Source organism: Aquarana catesbeiana, linkage group LG05, assembly GCF_042186555.1.
Source record: "Aquarana catesbeiana isolate 2022-GZ linkage group LG05, ASM4218655v1, whole genome shotgun sequence".
In the NCBI taxonomy this organism is placed as follows: Eukaryota; Metazoa; Chordata; class Amphibia; order Anura; family Ranidae; genus Aquarana; species Aquarana catesbeiana.
In genome coordinates this window covers 390,041,952-390,058,343 of record NC_133328.1, presented here as the reverse complement: position 1 = coordinate 390,058,343, position 16,392 = coordinate 390,041,952, and the positions used below count along the sequence as shown (strand labels likewise).

General features: G+C 42.8%; 1 protein-coding gene across 1 annotated transcript in view; it reads left to right on the top strand.

Annotated features, from left to right (window-relative positions):
• The first annotated feature begins 253 nt into the window (after positions 1-253).
• NEDD9 (neural precursor cell expressed, developmentally down-regulated 9) overlaps positions 254-16,392 on the top strand; it is a 178,546-nt gene continuing 162,407 nt past the window's right edge. The window contains exon 1 of the mRNA XM_073631059.1: positions 254-376. The gene's annotated coding sequence lies outside the window, so the exon portion shown is untranslated. The remainder of the gene's footprint in view (positions 377-16,392) is intronic.

Genomic DNA, 16,392 nt, shown 5'->3' with positions numbered 1-16,392 from the left:
TTGTGGCTGTTTATATGTTTCATTGCCCTTTCACATTCTAACATCTAAAAGCAGGTGCAATTACACCGTATATTCCCTCCAACACTGAACTGACAAAATAGTCACCATCAGAAAATGTTGTGACTTTCTGAATGACATGGTGTAATATCATCTGAATATACACATCGCTTTCTGAGTTTTCAGCTACACAGGAAGTCGAAAAGCTTGTGGTTTTAAGTAAGAAGACAAACCCCCCCCACTAGAAAAATTTTTTTTAGAATCTTGTAGTTACTGAAACACTTCTACGCAAAACACAAGAGTGAACTTGCTGATACTCATTTCAAAGATTAAACATTTCATCACGTATGGGGTAAATAAATTAAAGGATCTGCTGATGGTAAGCGATTCTTTCTCATTGCCTTTTTGAAAGTGATATTGTTTGAACTGCACTCTAATGGCTTATGTGTGTTTTAACTCTCCTATGTGATTGTGGGGCTAAAAGTTTTTTGCTGTATAAACATTACAACCTACTGAAACGCAGGTAAAAGATGCATCCTACATCTTCAAGAGATTACCTTTTACCCATATCAGCTATTATTCTCGTTGTGTGGGCATTTATTAAATATATGTGTTTAAGCCATCTTTATGAAGAAGTCTAAAATAACAGGAAACAAGACACTGAAACTTATACCAATAACCTACATGGAAACAAAAGGCTGCAACAGAGTTGTTTAGTTTGTAGCATTAAATAAAGAATCTTGCTTCAAGCCACATTTGTTTTGACTAGTTACAGTCTACAGTGTGTTACATATTATATTTAGTGTTTTGTAAGTTTTCTAGTGATATGAAGTTATTTTTGCCATGGTTGAGATTTTTCATTTTTTTTATGCAGTTGTTTTAGAACTTTTAGTTCTAGTTAAAACCCCTGTCAGTTTTTATTTTTCATTTTTTGCTGTATCCAATTGGAGAGATTTCCTTTTACTTCCTGTCTTGTAGACACAATAGGAAGTGAGAGGAAATATATTGAAAGTAAGACCAATCCCCTCTTAGACAGTGGTCCCCATTGGAAAATTTCCTCTCTACTTCTGTTCTGGTGACAACCAAAAAACCTTACATAGATTTTAACTATTTCTTTCTAAGAGGTTTTTGACATTTATTCACTACAAAACAGCATCTTTAGAGCATGTTTGGAGAGCTAAAAAACTCCCCTCTCCGTTGAGATGAATGGGAAATGCCGGAAAAGCACCTGAAAAGCACTTCAAATGCTCCTCAAAATGTTTTTTGGAGATGTTTTTGAGGCACGTGTTTTTTAAAAAGCATACCGCAAATGCTGGAAAAGCGCATGAAAAGCTCCGCAAAAGTGCCGCAAAAGCACTGCAAAAGCATTCAGTGTTTTATGGCAGTTTAGAAGCACCTCAGTGTGAAAGGGGCCTAAGTGCTATTACAGAAGGACAGCCTGTCACTGTGTAAAAATGCAGATAGTGACAGAGGGAGAGTCTGCTTCTGCAGAAAATGAGTACTTGAACAGGTGTGAAACTGATTGGAGACAGTTGGATGTTGCCCACAAAGAAAGTAGTCTCCACTCAGACAGTGCTACCGAGACAACAAGGCTGTATGAACGTTCACTCCTTGCATATTCAGACCTGTCAGGCCCTACAGACAGTGAGATACTGTCTTATTTGAGAGACTATGGGATTGATTTACTAGAGGTAAAGATACTGTGCACTTTGCAAGTGCAGTTGCTCCAGAGATTAGAAAATAGGGTAAAGCTCCACTTTGAAAAGAATACCCAAACACATGCAAGAAAAAAAAAACTGCATTTTTACTTGCACATGATTGGATGATGGAAGTCAGCAGAGCTTCTGCTCATTTACTAAGCTCTGGAGCAACTGCCTGTTGCAAAGTGCACAGTCTATTTGCCTTTAGTAAATCAACCCCTATGCTCAAACAGGCAGAGAGCCTGCATCCCCAAGCTGGGTAACTAATATAGCCCGTAAGCTATTTTGAATAACACCCCTGCAAGGATATTGCCTTTGTTAGAAAACCCGAGACTGAATAAAAGTTGGCGCATATACTAGTCTGTCACAAATCTCTATTTGAAATTAAATTTGAAATGGCAAAGTTGTTACGACTCAACAGGGGTATACATGTGTGAAAAAGAACTGAAAACAAAGAATTTCAAGCATGCTTGAGGATTCTGTACGATGTGTTCAGCTTATGATTTGCCTGGATCATTAACAATCATTAGGGTCAAGATTTGATAATAGAATCTCAGTCATAATAAATACAACCATCTTGATATGTGAGGAATTTTAGGTATAGATTGGTAAAACAAGATTACTTTTTGTCAGGTACAGCTAAAAGTTCAGTCTTTGCCCGTTCTCCGAATGACTGCTGAGCACCAAGAGAATTATTTATAAATTGGCTTTGACTCAACTTGAATTCAAGTCAGCTTTTTCCAAGAATGCTCGAAAATTTCAAATTCAAATGGTTCAAATTGTGTGTGAGTCAAAACACTTCTTTTTAATTGCCAACCATACACAATCATTTCTTGTAAAGCAAAGCTTGACCTTTTGTTGAAATGCTGCTCAAGTGTAGATAAGGCCAGTAGTAGTGCATGAATAATTAAAATTGTAACAATATAGTTTAACTCCAATTCAACAAAAATGAGACTTTTAGGGTACCAAAGAATGCTTTTGGTACCTTGAAAGTCCCATTTTGTTGAACATGGAATTACATTATATAAGAGGGATGTGGGTACCTATATACTGATTATTTAATAACCTGGGTCCATAATGGCTTATGTAACATACTGTATATTTACAATATCGACTGGGGTGATTTCTAATGCATTGGCACCTAATTGCTCATCTCTACCCATATTAAGGACTGCGTTCTATGAAACAAAATGTACAATAAACAAGAAAAGTAAAATATGTGTCATGGTGAAATATTATGTCATGACCTGAGAAATCTATCATGCAAACTTACAGTAGAAGGTGTTGCTGACACAATGGAAGGTTTTGTGATGGAATATTTATGCATGTTGCCGGTCTACTAATTGCACTGTAGCATGAACAATAACAGTGTAAATATTGTGTGCCCCACTTTTTTTTATTATACATGTGACCAAGTAAAAGGGCAAAGATGTGCTACACTCAATAAACTGATAACACATGTTAGAGTAATATATGAATACTGTATATATTATATACACAGTATACTGTATATATATATATATATATATATATATATATATATATATATATATATATTGGATATAAAAAGTCTACACACTCCTGTTAAAATGTCAAAAATGAGACAAGGATAAATCATTTCAGAACTTTTTCCACCTTTAACCGGTTCAATACAGGGCATTTTCACCCCCTTCCTTCCCTGGCCAATTTTTAGTTTTCAGCACTGTCGCACTTTAAACGACAATTGCGCGGTCGTGCAACGTTGTACCCAAAAAAAATTGATGTCCTTTTTTCCCCACAAATAGAGCTTTCTTTTGGTGGTATTTGATCGCCTCTGCGGTTTTTATTTTTTGCGCTATAAACAAAAGAAGAGCGACAATTTTGAAAAAAAAACACAATATTTTTTACTTTTTGCTATAATAAATATCCCAATTTTTTTTTAAAAAAACAAATTTTTTCCTCAGTTTCAGCCGATACGTATTCTTCTACATATTTTTGGTAAAAAAAATCGCAATAAGCGTATATTGATTGGTTTGCGCAAAAGTTATAGTGTCTACAAAATACGGGATAGATTTATGGCATTTTTTAAAAAAAAATATTTATTTATTTTTTTAGCGGCGATCGCGATTTTTTTTCATGACTGCGACATTATGGCGGACACATCGGACACTTTTGACACATTTTTGGGACCATTCACATTTATACAGCGATCAATGCTATAAAATTGCATTGATTACTGTGTAAATGTGACAGGCAGTGAAGGGGTTAACCACTAGGGGGCGGGGAGGGGTTAATATGTTTCCTAGGGAATGCTTCTGACTGTAGGGGGAGGGGACGTACAAGGGGAGGAGACCGATCAGTGTTCCTCCATTCTGGGAACACAGATCGCTCTCCTCTCACCTGACAGGCTGTGGATCTGTGTGTTTACACACACAGATCCACGGTCTGGCCCGGTTAACGGGGCAATCGCGTGTGCCCGGCGGACACCGCGGCCGCCGCGCACACGCACCGGCTCCCGAGCAACGCGGCAGGCGCGCGCGCCCCCTAGACGGCCGGGAATCCCAGGACGTCATATGACGTCCACTCAGGATGGGAGATCCCATCCCAGGACGTCATATGACTATATGTGGGTAGGGAAGTGGTTATTGTGACCTATAAACTGTACAACTCAATTGAAAAACAACTGAAATCTTTTTTTGGGGGGGGGAGCAAAAATAAAAAACTAAAATAATGCATAAGTTTTGCATAAGTGTCTCTGCAAATAAAGTTCAGCTGTTCTAGTGGGTCTTTCCTGACATTTTCTGACATTTTCTCAGTCGCATTCTACAGCAAAAGCCATTGTCCACAGAGAGCTTCCAAAGCATCAGAGGGATCTCATTTTTAAAAGGTATCAGTCAGGAGAAGGGTACAAAAGAATTTCCAAGGCATTAGATATACCATGGAACACAGTGAAGACAGTCATCTAGGGGAGAAACTATGGCACAACAGTGGCATTACCAAGAACTGGATGTCCTCTAAAAAACTGATGAAAAGACAAGAAGAAAACTGGTCAGGGAGGCTGCCAAGAGGCCTGCAGTAACATTAAAGGAGCTGCAGGAATATGTGGCAAGTACTGGCTGTGTGGTACATGTGACAACAATCTCCTGTATTCTTCATATGTCTGGGCTATGGGGTAGAGTGGCAAGGCGGAAACCTTTTCTTACGGAGAAAAACATCCAAGCCCGGATAAATTTCACAAAAACACATCTGAAGTCTCCCAAAAGCATGTGGGAAAATGTGGTATGGTTTGATGAAACCAAGGTTGAACTGTTTGGCTATAATTCCAAAAGATATCCTTGGCGCAAAAACAACACTGCACATCACAAAGGAACACCATACCCACTGTAAAGCATGGTGGTGGCAGCATCATGCTTTGGGGCTGTTTTTCTTCAGCTGGAACAGGGGCTTTAGTCGAGGTAGAGGGAATTGTGAACAGTCCCCCAGTCAATATTGGCACAAAACCCTCAAGCTTCTGCTAGAAAGCTGAACATGAAGAGGAACTTCATCTTTCAGCATGACAACGACCCAAAGCATACATCCAAATCAACAAAGGAATGGCTTCACCAGAAGAAGATTCAAGTTTTGAAATGGCCCAGCCAGAGCCCAGACCTGAATCTGATTGAAAGTCTGTGGGGTGATCTGAAGAGGGCTGTGCACAGGAGATGCCCTCGCAATCTGACAAATTTGGAGTGTTTTTGCAAAGAAGAGTGGGCAAATATTGCCAAGTCAAGATGTGCCATGCTGATAGACTCATGCCCCAAAAGACTGGGTGCTGTAATAAAATCAAACGGGGCTTCAACAAAGTATTCATTTAAGGGTGTGCACACTTATGCAACCATTTTATTTTAGTTTTTTATTTTTACTTCCCTCCACCTAAAAGATTTCAGTTTGTTGTTCAACTGAGTTGTACAGTTTATAGGTTACAATAAAGGTGGAAAAAGTTCTGAAATGATTTATCTTTGTCTCATTTTTTTACATCACAGAAACCTGACATTTTAACTGGGGTGTATAGATTTTTTCTACCCACTGTATATATATATATATATATATATATATATATATATATATATATATATACACACACTATATTGTCAAAAGCATTGGGACACCTGCCTTTACACGCAAATGATGAGTCACAGATGAGGTAAACCAGATGGGGAACTAGTCTCCACGGTGCCTTTTGTAAGAACGGAGCCTATAGGGGAATTGAGAAAAAAGCTCCCCATCAGGTCTGCCTTGCTTTTGATTGACAAAACACAGCAGTGGGTGGAATCTACAGAGACCACCCCCCCCCATGCTAACTGCCATACACTGTCAATCAAAAGCAAGAGCAAGCATCCTCAGTTCTTTTTAGGCTTCCCCCACCACACTACAAAATGCTCTGTCATGCACGTGTCTGTGTGACGGGCACAGTGGCCAGAGTGGTAACTTACAGTATGGATACTCTGACCTCAGTGCCAGCCTCCAAAAGCTTATTTTATCTGTTTCTGGGAGGTACATGAATCGTACACAGGCACTAAGAATTTTGGTGCAGAAGCCCGACAGAATTTTAAAGGGTGTCTAAGACACTCTTTATGCATTTCTCCTAATGTGTCTCATGCACTTTCAAAGATTTTAAAGATAGATAGATAGATAAATAGATAGATAGGTAGATAGATAGATAGATAGATAGATAGATAGATAGATAGATAGATAGATAGATAGATAGATAGATAGATAGATAGATAGATAGATAGATAGATCGTTAGATAGATAGTTTATAATTGGTTCACTTTGAATGTTAATGAGCGACAACCTAAATTATAAGAATTCGATTCCACATATATATATATATATATATATATATATATATATATATATATATATATAATTCAAATTTCAGACAGCCAGAGTTACCTGGACTGGCCCATTATCTCAGAAGGAATAACCCATGAGCCCATGCATTACTGGATGTGAGAAACTGGGCCAGGTGCACAATTTTGCCATTAAAGTGCTCTTTTGCGCACTCTAAAGTGCATTACAATGTAGATCCCACTGGTGGCATAGATAGCGGCGGGTGAAATATGTGTGTGCTGGAGCGTAGATAACACTGATAACATGGATACTGCGGAATGAGTGTTGTGGTACACATATAACTTGTGGCATAAATACTGGAAGGTTAGCTATACAGTATGTGATGGAGTAAAGTTGAGCTAGTAGCAGGGGTACTGGAGAATGAAATGTACTGGGGGGACAAGTTCTAGTGGTCTATGGTCTAGTGGTCTGTCCCTTTGAGCTCGTGCAGTAAATCGGTAACATCTGAAAATGCAACATATGTACAGTATATATAATTATGTTGTGCAGTTTATTTCAATACAGACACGGGAGGAAGAACAAAGGTCAAGGTAAATCTCCACATCTCTGAAAACCGATTATAAATAAATAAAATCATGTTTGACGGTAATAGCAAAGAGTTTCAAAGCACATCCCCTTAAAAACAAAAATGCAAAAACTTTATTTTTTAAGATATAGAAATAAAGTCACAGAAAAATGAAAAACAACTTAGAAAAAAAGGAACTTTGGGTAACACTTATAATTCTTCTGGCTGATACCCTAATATATACACACATATGTGCCAGTTATAGTGCATGGAGTAATGAGAAAGAGAAAAATAAGAGCTAGAGAACTGATATCAAAAGCGGCATTATTTAAAAATGTCCACAATATTTTCCCTACTTAGTATTTGGGGTTTATACTCTTCATGAGGAAGATAAGATGACAGATTTAGGATAAATTACTCTGAAATGTCATCTTATGTAATGTCACACATGTGAAATTCTAAAACTTGCCGACAAACACAATGAAATTGAAACCAAGTCATACATCAAAGAGCCAGACAAGTTTATGGTGCACGGATACTGATGACAGTAATGGATGGCCCTAGGCCGCTGAATGACACTTCCTGCAAATTAGTTTATACATTTACTTCCCGACATTTTTTTTCCATATCATTTCATGCCTAATGTTAAAAAAAAGATCTGGATCTATTCTATTACCAATAAAAATCATTTTACTATATCATTTTACAAGTTTATCCAAGACCCTGCAATTTAATTTGGATGTCTATTGATACTCGTAGTATTGTAAATTAGGATGCTATTAGGATCACAGTTGGTGATGCTAGTTGAAAGAAGTGCATCTAAATCAAAACAACAGACAGCTAAAAGCCCCCCCAGTTGCTTTATATTTTTTTTGCCACCCACATCATTCTTTTAAACTAGTTGAGGCCTTGCACAATACAGGATATCTGGCCTGGAAGATACTAGTGTGTGGCCACTTAATGCCGCGTACACACGGTCGGACTTTTCGTCTACAAAAGTCCAACGGACGCTGACGGACTAAAGCTGGCTGGTAATCCGATCGTGTGTGGGCTTCTCCGGACTTTCAACGGACTTTTTTAGCCTCAAATCCGACGGACTTTAGATTTGAAACATGCTTCAAATCTTTACGTCGTAAGTACGACGGACCCCGAAATCCGCTCGTCTGTGTGCTAGTCCGACGGACAAAAACCCATGCTAGGGCAGCTATTGGCTACTGGCTATGAACTTCCTTATTTTAGTCCGGTGTACGTCATCACGTACGAATCCGTCGGACTTTTGTGTGGTCGTGTGTAGGCAAGTCCGTTCGTAAGAAAGTCTGCCGCAAGTCCGCCGAAGGTACGTCGGAAGTCTGTCGGACAGGCTGTCGGACTTTTGTAGACGAAAAGTCCGACCGTGTGTACGCGGCATAAGATTTCTTCCTGACCCAGATATACACCTGCACTGCTCAGCAGCTGAGTATAGCCAGCATGACAAACTTGGAGGATGCCTCAGGCTGGGTTCACACTGGTACGACAAACATGCCGACATTGGGAGCACATGTCACATGACATGTATAAATCGATGGTTCCTTATTGGAGCCGTCTTAACTGGTTTGACACAAGTCGGTCCGACTTTGAAAAAGGTTCCTGCACTACTTTGGTCTGACTTTGATCCTACTTCAGCCCAATGAATATCACTGAAGTCGGATCAAAGTCGGATCATCGTCTCAACTGATCCGACTTTGGCATGCTCTGAGGATCTTGAAGGGGAACCCCACGCCAAATTAAAAAAAATGACATAGGGTTCCCCTTCCAAGACTATACCAGACCCTTCGGCCAAAAAAAGGGCGTGGGGCCCCCTAAAATCCATACCAGACCCTTATCCGAGAACGCAGCCTGGCAGATCAGGAAAGGGGTGGGGAAAAGTGAGCGACGCCCCTCCTCTTGAACCATACCAGGCCACATGCCCTCAACATTGGGGGGGGGTGAGTGCTTTGGGGCAGAGGGATCCTGTGCCCCCCCACCTGAAAGCACCTTGTCCCCATGTTGATGGGGACAAGCGTCTCTTCCCGACAACCCTGGTCGGTGGTTGTCAGGGTGTCACGTACCTAGTGGCTTGAGCCGGAATTGCAGAGGGAGGCCTCCCCTTATGGCTCCTACTCACAGCCCCTGGTAAAGTAACGGGAGGCACAGGAATGAGGAGTGGTACGAGTGCCTGGCAGGATCAACAGCGGAGTGGGTCAGTCCAGAAGTCCAGGAATCCCTTGCAGGAGACAGGAAACAGGAACAGGAGGCAGGCTGAAACTGAGGTACTGGACTGGAACCAGGAACAGCTGACAGGTTAGCAGGCTGGAACCGGAATACTGGACTGGAACCAGGAACAGCTGACAGGTTGGCAGGCTGTAACTGGAGTGCTGGAATGGAACCGGGAACAGCTGACAGCCTGGCAGGCTGGAACCGGAATACTGGACTGGAACCAGGAGCAGTTGACAGGTTGGCAGGCTGAAACTGGAATACTGGACTGGAACCAGGAAAAGAAACAGCTGACAGGTTAGCAGGCTGGAACTGGAACACACTGAGAGTAGTCAGGCAAGCCGGATATCAAGTGGGCAGCAGAGGAACCAGAGGAACAGACAGGAGAATGGTCAAAAGCAGGCAGGAGGTCAGATGTAGGCGGATAGCTGGGATAGTCACGCTTAGCCGGGTATACACAGGTTAGGTCTCAGATCAGGTTAAGGCACACAGAATGCTGGAGAGCAGATAGTGAAGTTTGTATGTGACAGGCAGGTTTAAATAGCCCACTGGGCATCAACAGGAGTGTGCACGCGTGCACATTCCCGTGTGCGCATGCGCAATGGCGCCCGCGAACGTGCACCAATGCACCTGGAGTGCCTGTTACTGGCATGATCTTTCTGACACGGGGTGTGCGGGTGGGGGGGCTTATTGGAATCTGGAAGCCCCCTGATCCCATCCCCCGCACCCTATGTGAATGAGTATTGTACATTGTACCCCTACCCATTCACCTAAAAAAAGTCTCAAAAATAAAAACAGTACACAGGTTTTTGACAAAGTAATTTATTAAAGCAGCTCTGGTGTCTCTTCTCCTTCCGATTTCTTCTCCCTCCGGTGATGTCTTCAGCCTCTGGTTGTTTTCCCTCTGCTGATGTTATCTTCCTCTGGTTCTTCTCCCTCCGCCGATGTCTTCTTCTGCTGCAAGTTCTCTTTTCTCAGCTGTCTTTTCCCTCTGTCAGTTCTCCTCTCTTCGCTGTCTTCTTCCTCTGTTCTTCCTCCGATCTTCTCCCAATGCTCGCTCCCGCTGTAATGCTAGGTCTGCTGTGTTCCGTTACTTATATAGTCATAAGGCATGGCCACCCGGTGACATCATCAGGATGCCCCGCCCCTTGTGAGGTCACCGCCCATCGCATGATGGGGCGGTGATGATGGCATGATGGGGCGGTGACATTACAAGGGGGATGGGCCTCCAGATGATGTCATGGGATGGCCACACCCCATGGCTATATAAGTAATTGGGGAAAGATCGGAGGAAGAACAGAGGGAGAAGACAGCGGAGAGAAGAGAACTGGCAGCGGAAGGTAAAGAGCTGATGAAGATCAAGATGTCATCACCAGACGGAGAAGAACCGGAGGATGAAGACATCGCAGGAGAGAGAAGAAATCGGAAGGAGAAGAGACGCTGGGGCTGCTTTAATAAATTACTTTGTCAAAAACCTGTGTACTGTCTTTTATTTTTGACACTTTTTCTGGTGAATGGATAGGGGTACGTATGTACCCCATACTCATTCACATATGGTGGGGGGCTGGGATCTGGGGGCCCTCTTGTTAAATGGGGCTTTCAGATTCTGATAAGCCCCTCCACCCACAGACCCCAACAACCACCAGCCAGGACTGTCGGGAAGAGGCCCTTGTCCCCATCAACACAGGGATAAGCTGCTTTGGGGTGGGGGGGCGCAGGGCCCCCCCCGCCCCAAAGCACTCACCCCCTCTGTAGGAGGCATATGGCCTGGTATGGTTCGAGGGGGGCACTCACTCGTCCCTACCACCTTTCCTGACCTGCTGGGCTGCATGCTTGGATAAGGGTCTGGTATGGATTTTGGGGGGGGGGGCCCTATGTCTTTTTTTGGCGTGGGATTTCCCCTTAAAATCCATACCAGACCGAAGGGTCTGGTATAGGCTTGAAAGGGGAACGCTATGCCTTTTTTTTTCATTTTGGCATGGAGTTTCCCCTCGAGATTCATGCCAGACACAAAGGGCCTAGTATTGTCAGGATCAGATCCCGTTCATTAAAGTCGGCAGGAAGTTGGACTTCAAGTCACAGGGCAAAGTCGGATCCACAATTGTATGACTGTCATGTTGTACCAGTGTGAACCCAGCCTCAGGCTGGCCATGCATAAAAAAATCCCCCCATCCACACATTCGAGGTGGATGGAGGAACACCTGCCCACTATGCCATTTTATTCTGATGATGGGTACTCCTTCATTGTCGTAATACAGTAGTGCTGCAGCTGATCGAATGAAAATTTTCCAACATTCCCATTCAAGAGAAGTTGGTCATTATATTGACTTCTCTTGAGTGAGAATGGACATTGATGGATTGAAATTCAGTCTGTCCCTGCTGAACCAAATGAATTTTGATCCACCTATAAACCTACATGTAAATTGGTGAATGTAGGATGTACTACAGCAAACGTGTCATTTATAAAATGTCCTAGCTGGCTTCATTCTGTTTGCAAGCAAAGCAGCTAGAGGGTTTTCCTCAACATCTAAACATTTTAAGAAAAAAATTGCATGGGGTCCCCCCAAAATCCATACTAGACCCTTATCCTTGATGACCCCGTGCAAAAAAAAAAAAATGCACTTATCCAAAGCATGCAGCTTGACTGGACAGGAAAGAGCGGGTAGCAATCATGTGCCCCTCTCCTCTTGAACCATTCCAGACTATATGTATATATACTGTAGGAGACCCAGACTTAAATACTCAGGTTGCTAGTTGACAGGGCTCCAAACCATTAGACACTCTATCTAAAACATTAAAAATACAGGTTTTGGTTGGAGCTGCTCTTTAAATAAATGAAAACATAGGTAAACATTGCATACAATTGCATATACAGTAGATGTGAAAAGCCACACTGCCTTATCTTGGGTACCCTTTAAAAAGTAGTCTTATACTGTGTACACACAAACGGTCTTTCCATCGGACCGAAGTCTGACGGTCTTTACGACGGAGTTCCCATGGACTTCTGCTGAAACGGACTTGCCTACACACGATCACACCAAAGTCCGTTCGTTTAGAACATGATGACATACGTCAGGACTAGAAAAAGGAAGTTTAATAGCCAGTAGCCAATAGCTACCCTTGCGTCGTTCTTGGTCTGTCGGACTAGCATACAGACGAGCGTTTTTTCCGATAGGAACTGAGTCCATCGGAAAGATTTGAAACTTGTTCTATTTCTAGGTCCGTCTGAATTTTCGGAAAAAAGGTCCATGAAGTCCACACACGATCAGAATGTCCGACAGAATGGTTCCGTCTGACCTTTTCTGCCAGAAAGTCCGGTCGTGTGTACGCGGCATTACTGTCTTGTATGGAGGATGATCATCTGACTACTGAAGTATCGCATTTAAAAAGCCAGATTGTTTCAATAGCAGAGCAACACATAAAAATCCAGGCAGTTGAAAATTTCACACAAAATAACAAGTCACAAACGAACAATGAAGAGGTTTACCAGCACTTAAGCAAGCCATAGATTATACAATTTTCTTTCCTTCCACCATGGGTGGAAAGAAAAGAAAGTCACCTGATTCCCCCATCAACACAGTCAGTGTTGATGGGGGAATCCCTCCCGCCGCGCTATTGTGTTCTGCTAGCGGAGAGTCTTCCGGGGAGCTATAGCCACCGGCAGTGATCACATGCAAAAATCTGACAGGCTGGTTGTACTGAAGTCAAGGCTTAACTTCAGTAGAACCAGCCTGCCCATAGATGCATCAAATCTCATCTGGTCCCTGCTGAACTGGCCAAGATTTGATACACCTGGTTGTGTTGAAGTCAATCGAAAGATCAACTTCAGTACAACCAGCCTGGCCATAGATGGATTAAATCTTGTCCGGTCCCTGCTGAACTGGCCAAGATTTATTCCATCTCTTAAGTTGTGGCAAAAGGAAAAGGGGACCTATTTAAAATAATTTAAATGAATAACAAAAGTCTCATCACCAACATACATAAGTTGATAATTGCTTTATCAGCTAATTTGGGGATGTTAGTACATTGCCTGGCCTGCATATCAACATGCCCACTTGGGTTAAATGAATTTATGAAAGTACAGTATGTGTTCATGGACTGAACAATCATTCTTAGGTTGGTTGTGCCAGTTCCATTCATTTTTCAGTGCAGGATAGCAACTCCTAAAGAGGTTATTAGTACAATACTGTTTTGCCTGTTACCAGTACAGAATACTGTAAAGCTGTTTACAGTTTGTGGCATTACAGATGGAAAGGACTAATTATGTCACTAACTGAGATAGCTAAATAAGGAGTAAAATCCATGTAAAATTTCTCAAGATTCCCCAGCCAATTATTAATTATAGCCTCACACTGAAGTACATGGGTTCAATTAAAAATGACTTCAGCTTGTGGATGATGGGTGCTTGTTAACGAAATAGCTGAGGAGGCTGTTTAGGAAAAGTGGAAGCTAAAATGAGAACTGAATCATCCAGTTCTAATTTAAGGAAAAGTCTTCAGAGTTTATTTGACATTTAAGCTACTACGCATAGCTTATGTTAATGTGAATAGTGCATGGTGCTAGTTTTTTTTTTTGTGGTCTTCGTCATGAAAGTAATTTGTGTTATGCATGCATTGCAACACATTCAGTTTGACAAGTTTGTTAATGTATTAGACAGGATTAGCAACATATTTCATCTTGAATACCTACAAACATTGACGCTTCACAAACATCTGAAGTTTAGTCCACTTGACAGAACTTGGTCTTAGTCAGGGTTGCCAACTGTCAGTAAGTTTACTGACAGTTTGTAAATATCAGTGACAACTGTCTATAAATATCAGGGGCTGATTTTGTCATACTGTGTTGAGTTTTGTAAGTGTAAACAAGGCAAATTACTTGTTGCATTGTCAGTGTTTCCATATTGTGTTTATACTCTTTAACAACTTGCCAACTGCGCGATAGCCAAATGACAGCTACAGCGCGGTCGTCCAGTTCTGGGAGGGTGTCTATTGACATCTTCCCAGAACCGCTTTCTCCACGTATTAGCTGCGGCATGCACCCAGTTCGCTCTGTAATTGCTGTGTCCTTCAGACACAGTTGATCACAGATCGGGGTAAAGAGCCAATCACAGCAGCTTTGTACCAGGTGATCAGCTGTGTCCAATCACAGCTGATCACAATGTAAACACACTTGCAGGTTTTCAGCATTTCTTTCCTTACGCTGTGACAGCAAGAGGAGCAGAGAGAACCGGTAATAGGCTAGTGTGAAAGGGGACATCTGCACTGATCAGTGCAGCCCCAACAGTGTCCACCAGATCTTCCTATCAGTGCCCATTAGTGATGCCAATCAGTACCCATCAGTGCTGACAATCAGTGCCTCCTCATCAGTGCCACCTATCAGTGCCCATCAGTGCCACTTATCAGTGCCCATGAATGCCACCTATATGTGCCACCTATCAGTGCCCTTCAGTGCTGCCTATTAGTGTCCATCAGTGCTGCCTATCAGTGCCCATCTGTGCAGCCTCATCAGTGCCCATTAGTGCAGCCCATCAGTGCCTCCTCATCAGTGCCCATCAATGCTGCCTATTAGTGCCCATCAGTGCACATCAGTGAAGGAAACGATTTACCTGTTTCTACCAGAAACTAAGAAAAAGGTTGGGGTTTTTTTCACAATTTTTGGTCTTTTTTTGTTTGTTTAGCAAAAAATGAAAAACCCAGTGGTGCTTAACCACTTCAATACCAGGCACTTAGACACCTTCCTGCCCAGGCCAATTTTCAGCTTTCAGCGCTGTCGCAATTTGAATGACAATTGCGCGATCATGCAACACTGTACCCAAACATTTTTTTTATCCCACAAACAGAGCTTTCTTTTGGTGGTATTTGATCACCTCTGTGGTTTTTATTTTTTGCGCAACAAATAAAAAAAGACCAAAAATTTTGAAAAAAAACAAGTTTTTCTTTGTTTCTGTTAAAAATTTTTGTAAACAAGTACGTTTTCTTCTTCAATGACGGGCACTGATATGGCTGCACTGACGGGCACTGAGACGGCAGCACTGATGGGCACCGATGAGGTGGCACCAATGAGGTGGCACTGATGAGGTGGCAATGACGGGCACTGATGATGGGCACTGATAGGTGGCACTTATAGGTGGCACTGATGGGCACTGGTATGCGGCACTGATGGGCACTCATAGGTGGCACTGATGGGCACTCATAGGCGGCACTGATGGGCACTCATAGGCAGCATTGATGGGTACTTATGGGTGGCACTGATGGATACTTATGGGTGGCACTGATAGGTGGCACAGATGGGCACTGATGGGCACTGATAGGTGGGCACTGATGGGCACTGACAGGTGGCACCGATGGACACTGATGGGTGGCACTGATGACACTAATTGGTGACACTGATGACACTAATGGGTGGCATTGCTGGGCATCACTGAAATATAATGGTGCCAGTCAGTGCCCATTTGTGGGCACTGATTGGCACAGATTGGGCACATTGGGCACATGTGGATGGCCATGGGGTACATACCTGGCCATCCACATGTTGCCCCCTTCCCTGGTGGTCCTGGCAGCTTCACTGGTGGTCTAGTGCGGGCAACTGAGGGGGGCTGTGCTGATAAACAATCAGCGCAGACCCCCCCTGTCAGGAGAGCCGCCGATCGGCTCTCCTCTACTCGCCTGTGTCAGATGCGAGTGAGGAAAAGCCAATCAACGGCTTTTCCTATTGACATCGTGATCAGCCGTGATCGGACACGGCTGATCGCATGGTAAAGAGCCTCCAGCGGAGGCTCCGCCGGAGGCTCTTTACCAAGATCGGTGGAGCGGTGTGTTAGACTGACACACTGCTCCACCGATTGCTGCGATGCACACCCCTACGGGCGTGCGGCGGCATGTTATCCTGCTGGACGTCATATGACGCCCAGTCAGGATAACTGAACCACCGCCCGGTTGTCAATCTGCTATAGGGCGGGCGGGAAGTGGTTAAATACCTTTAAAAAAAAAAGCACTATTTGTGTGAAAAAAATGATAAAAATGTCATATGGGTACAATGCTGCATGACCGTGCAATTGTCATTCAAAGTGCGACAGAGCTGAAAGCT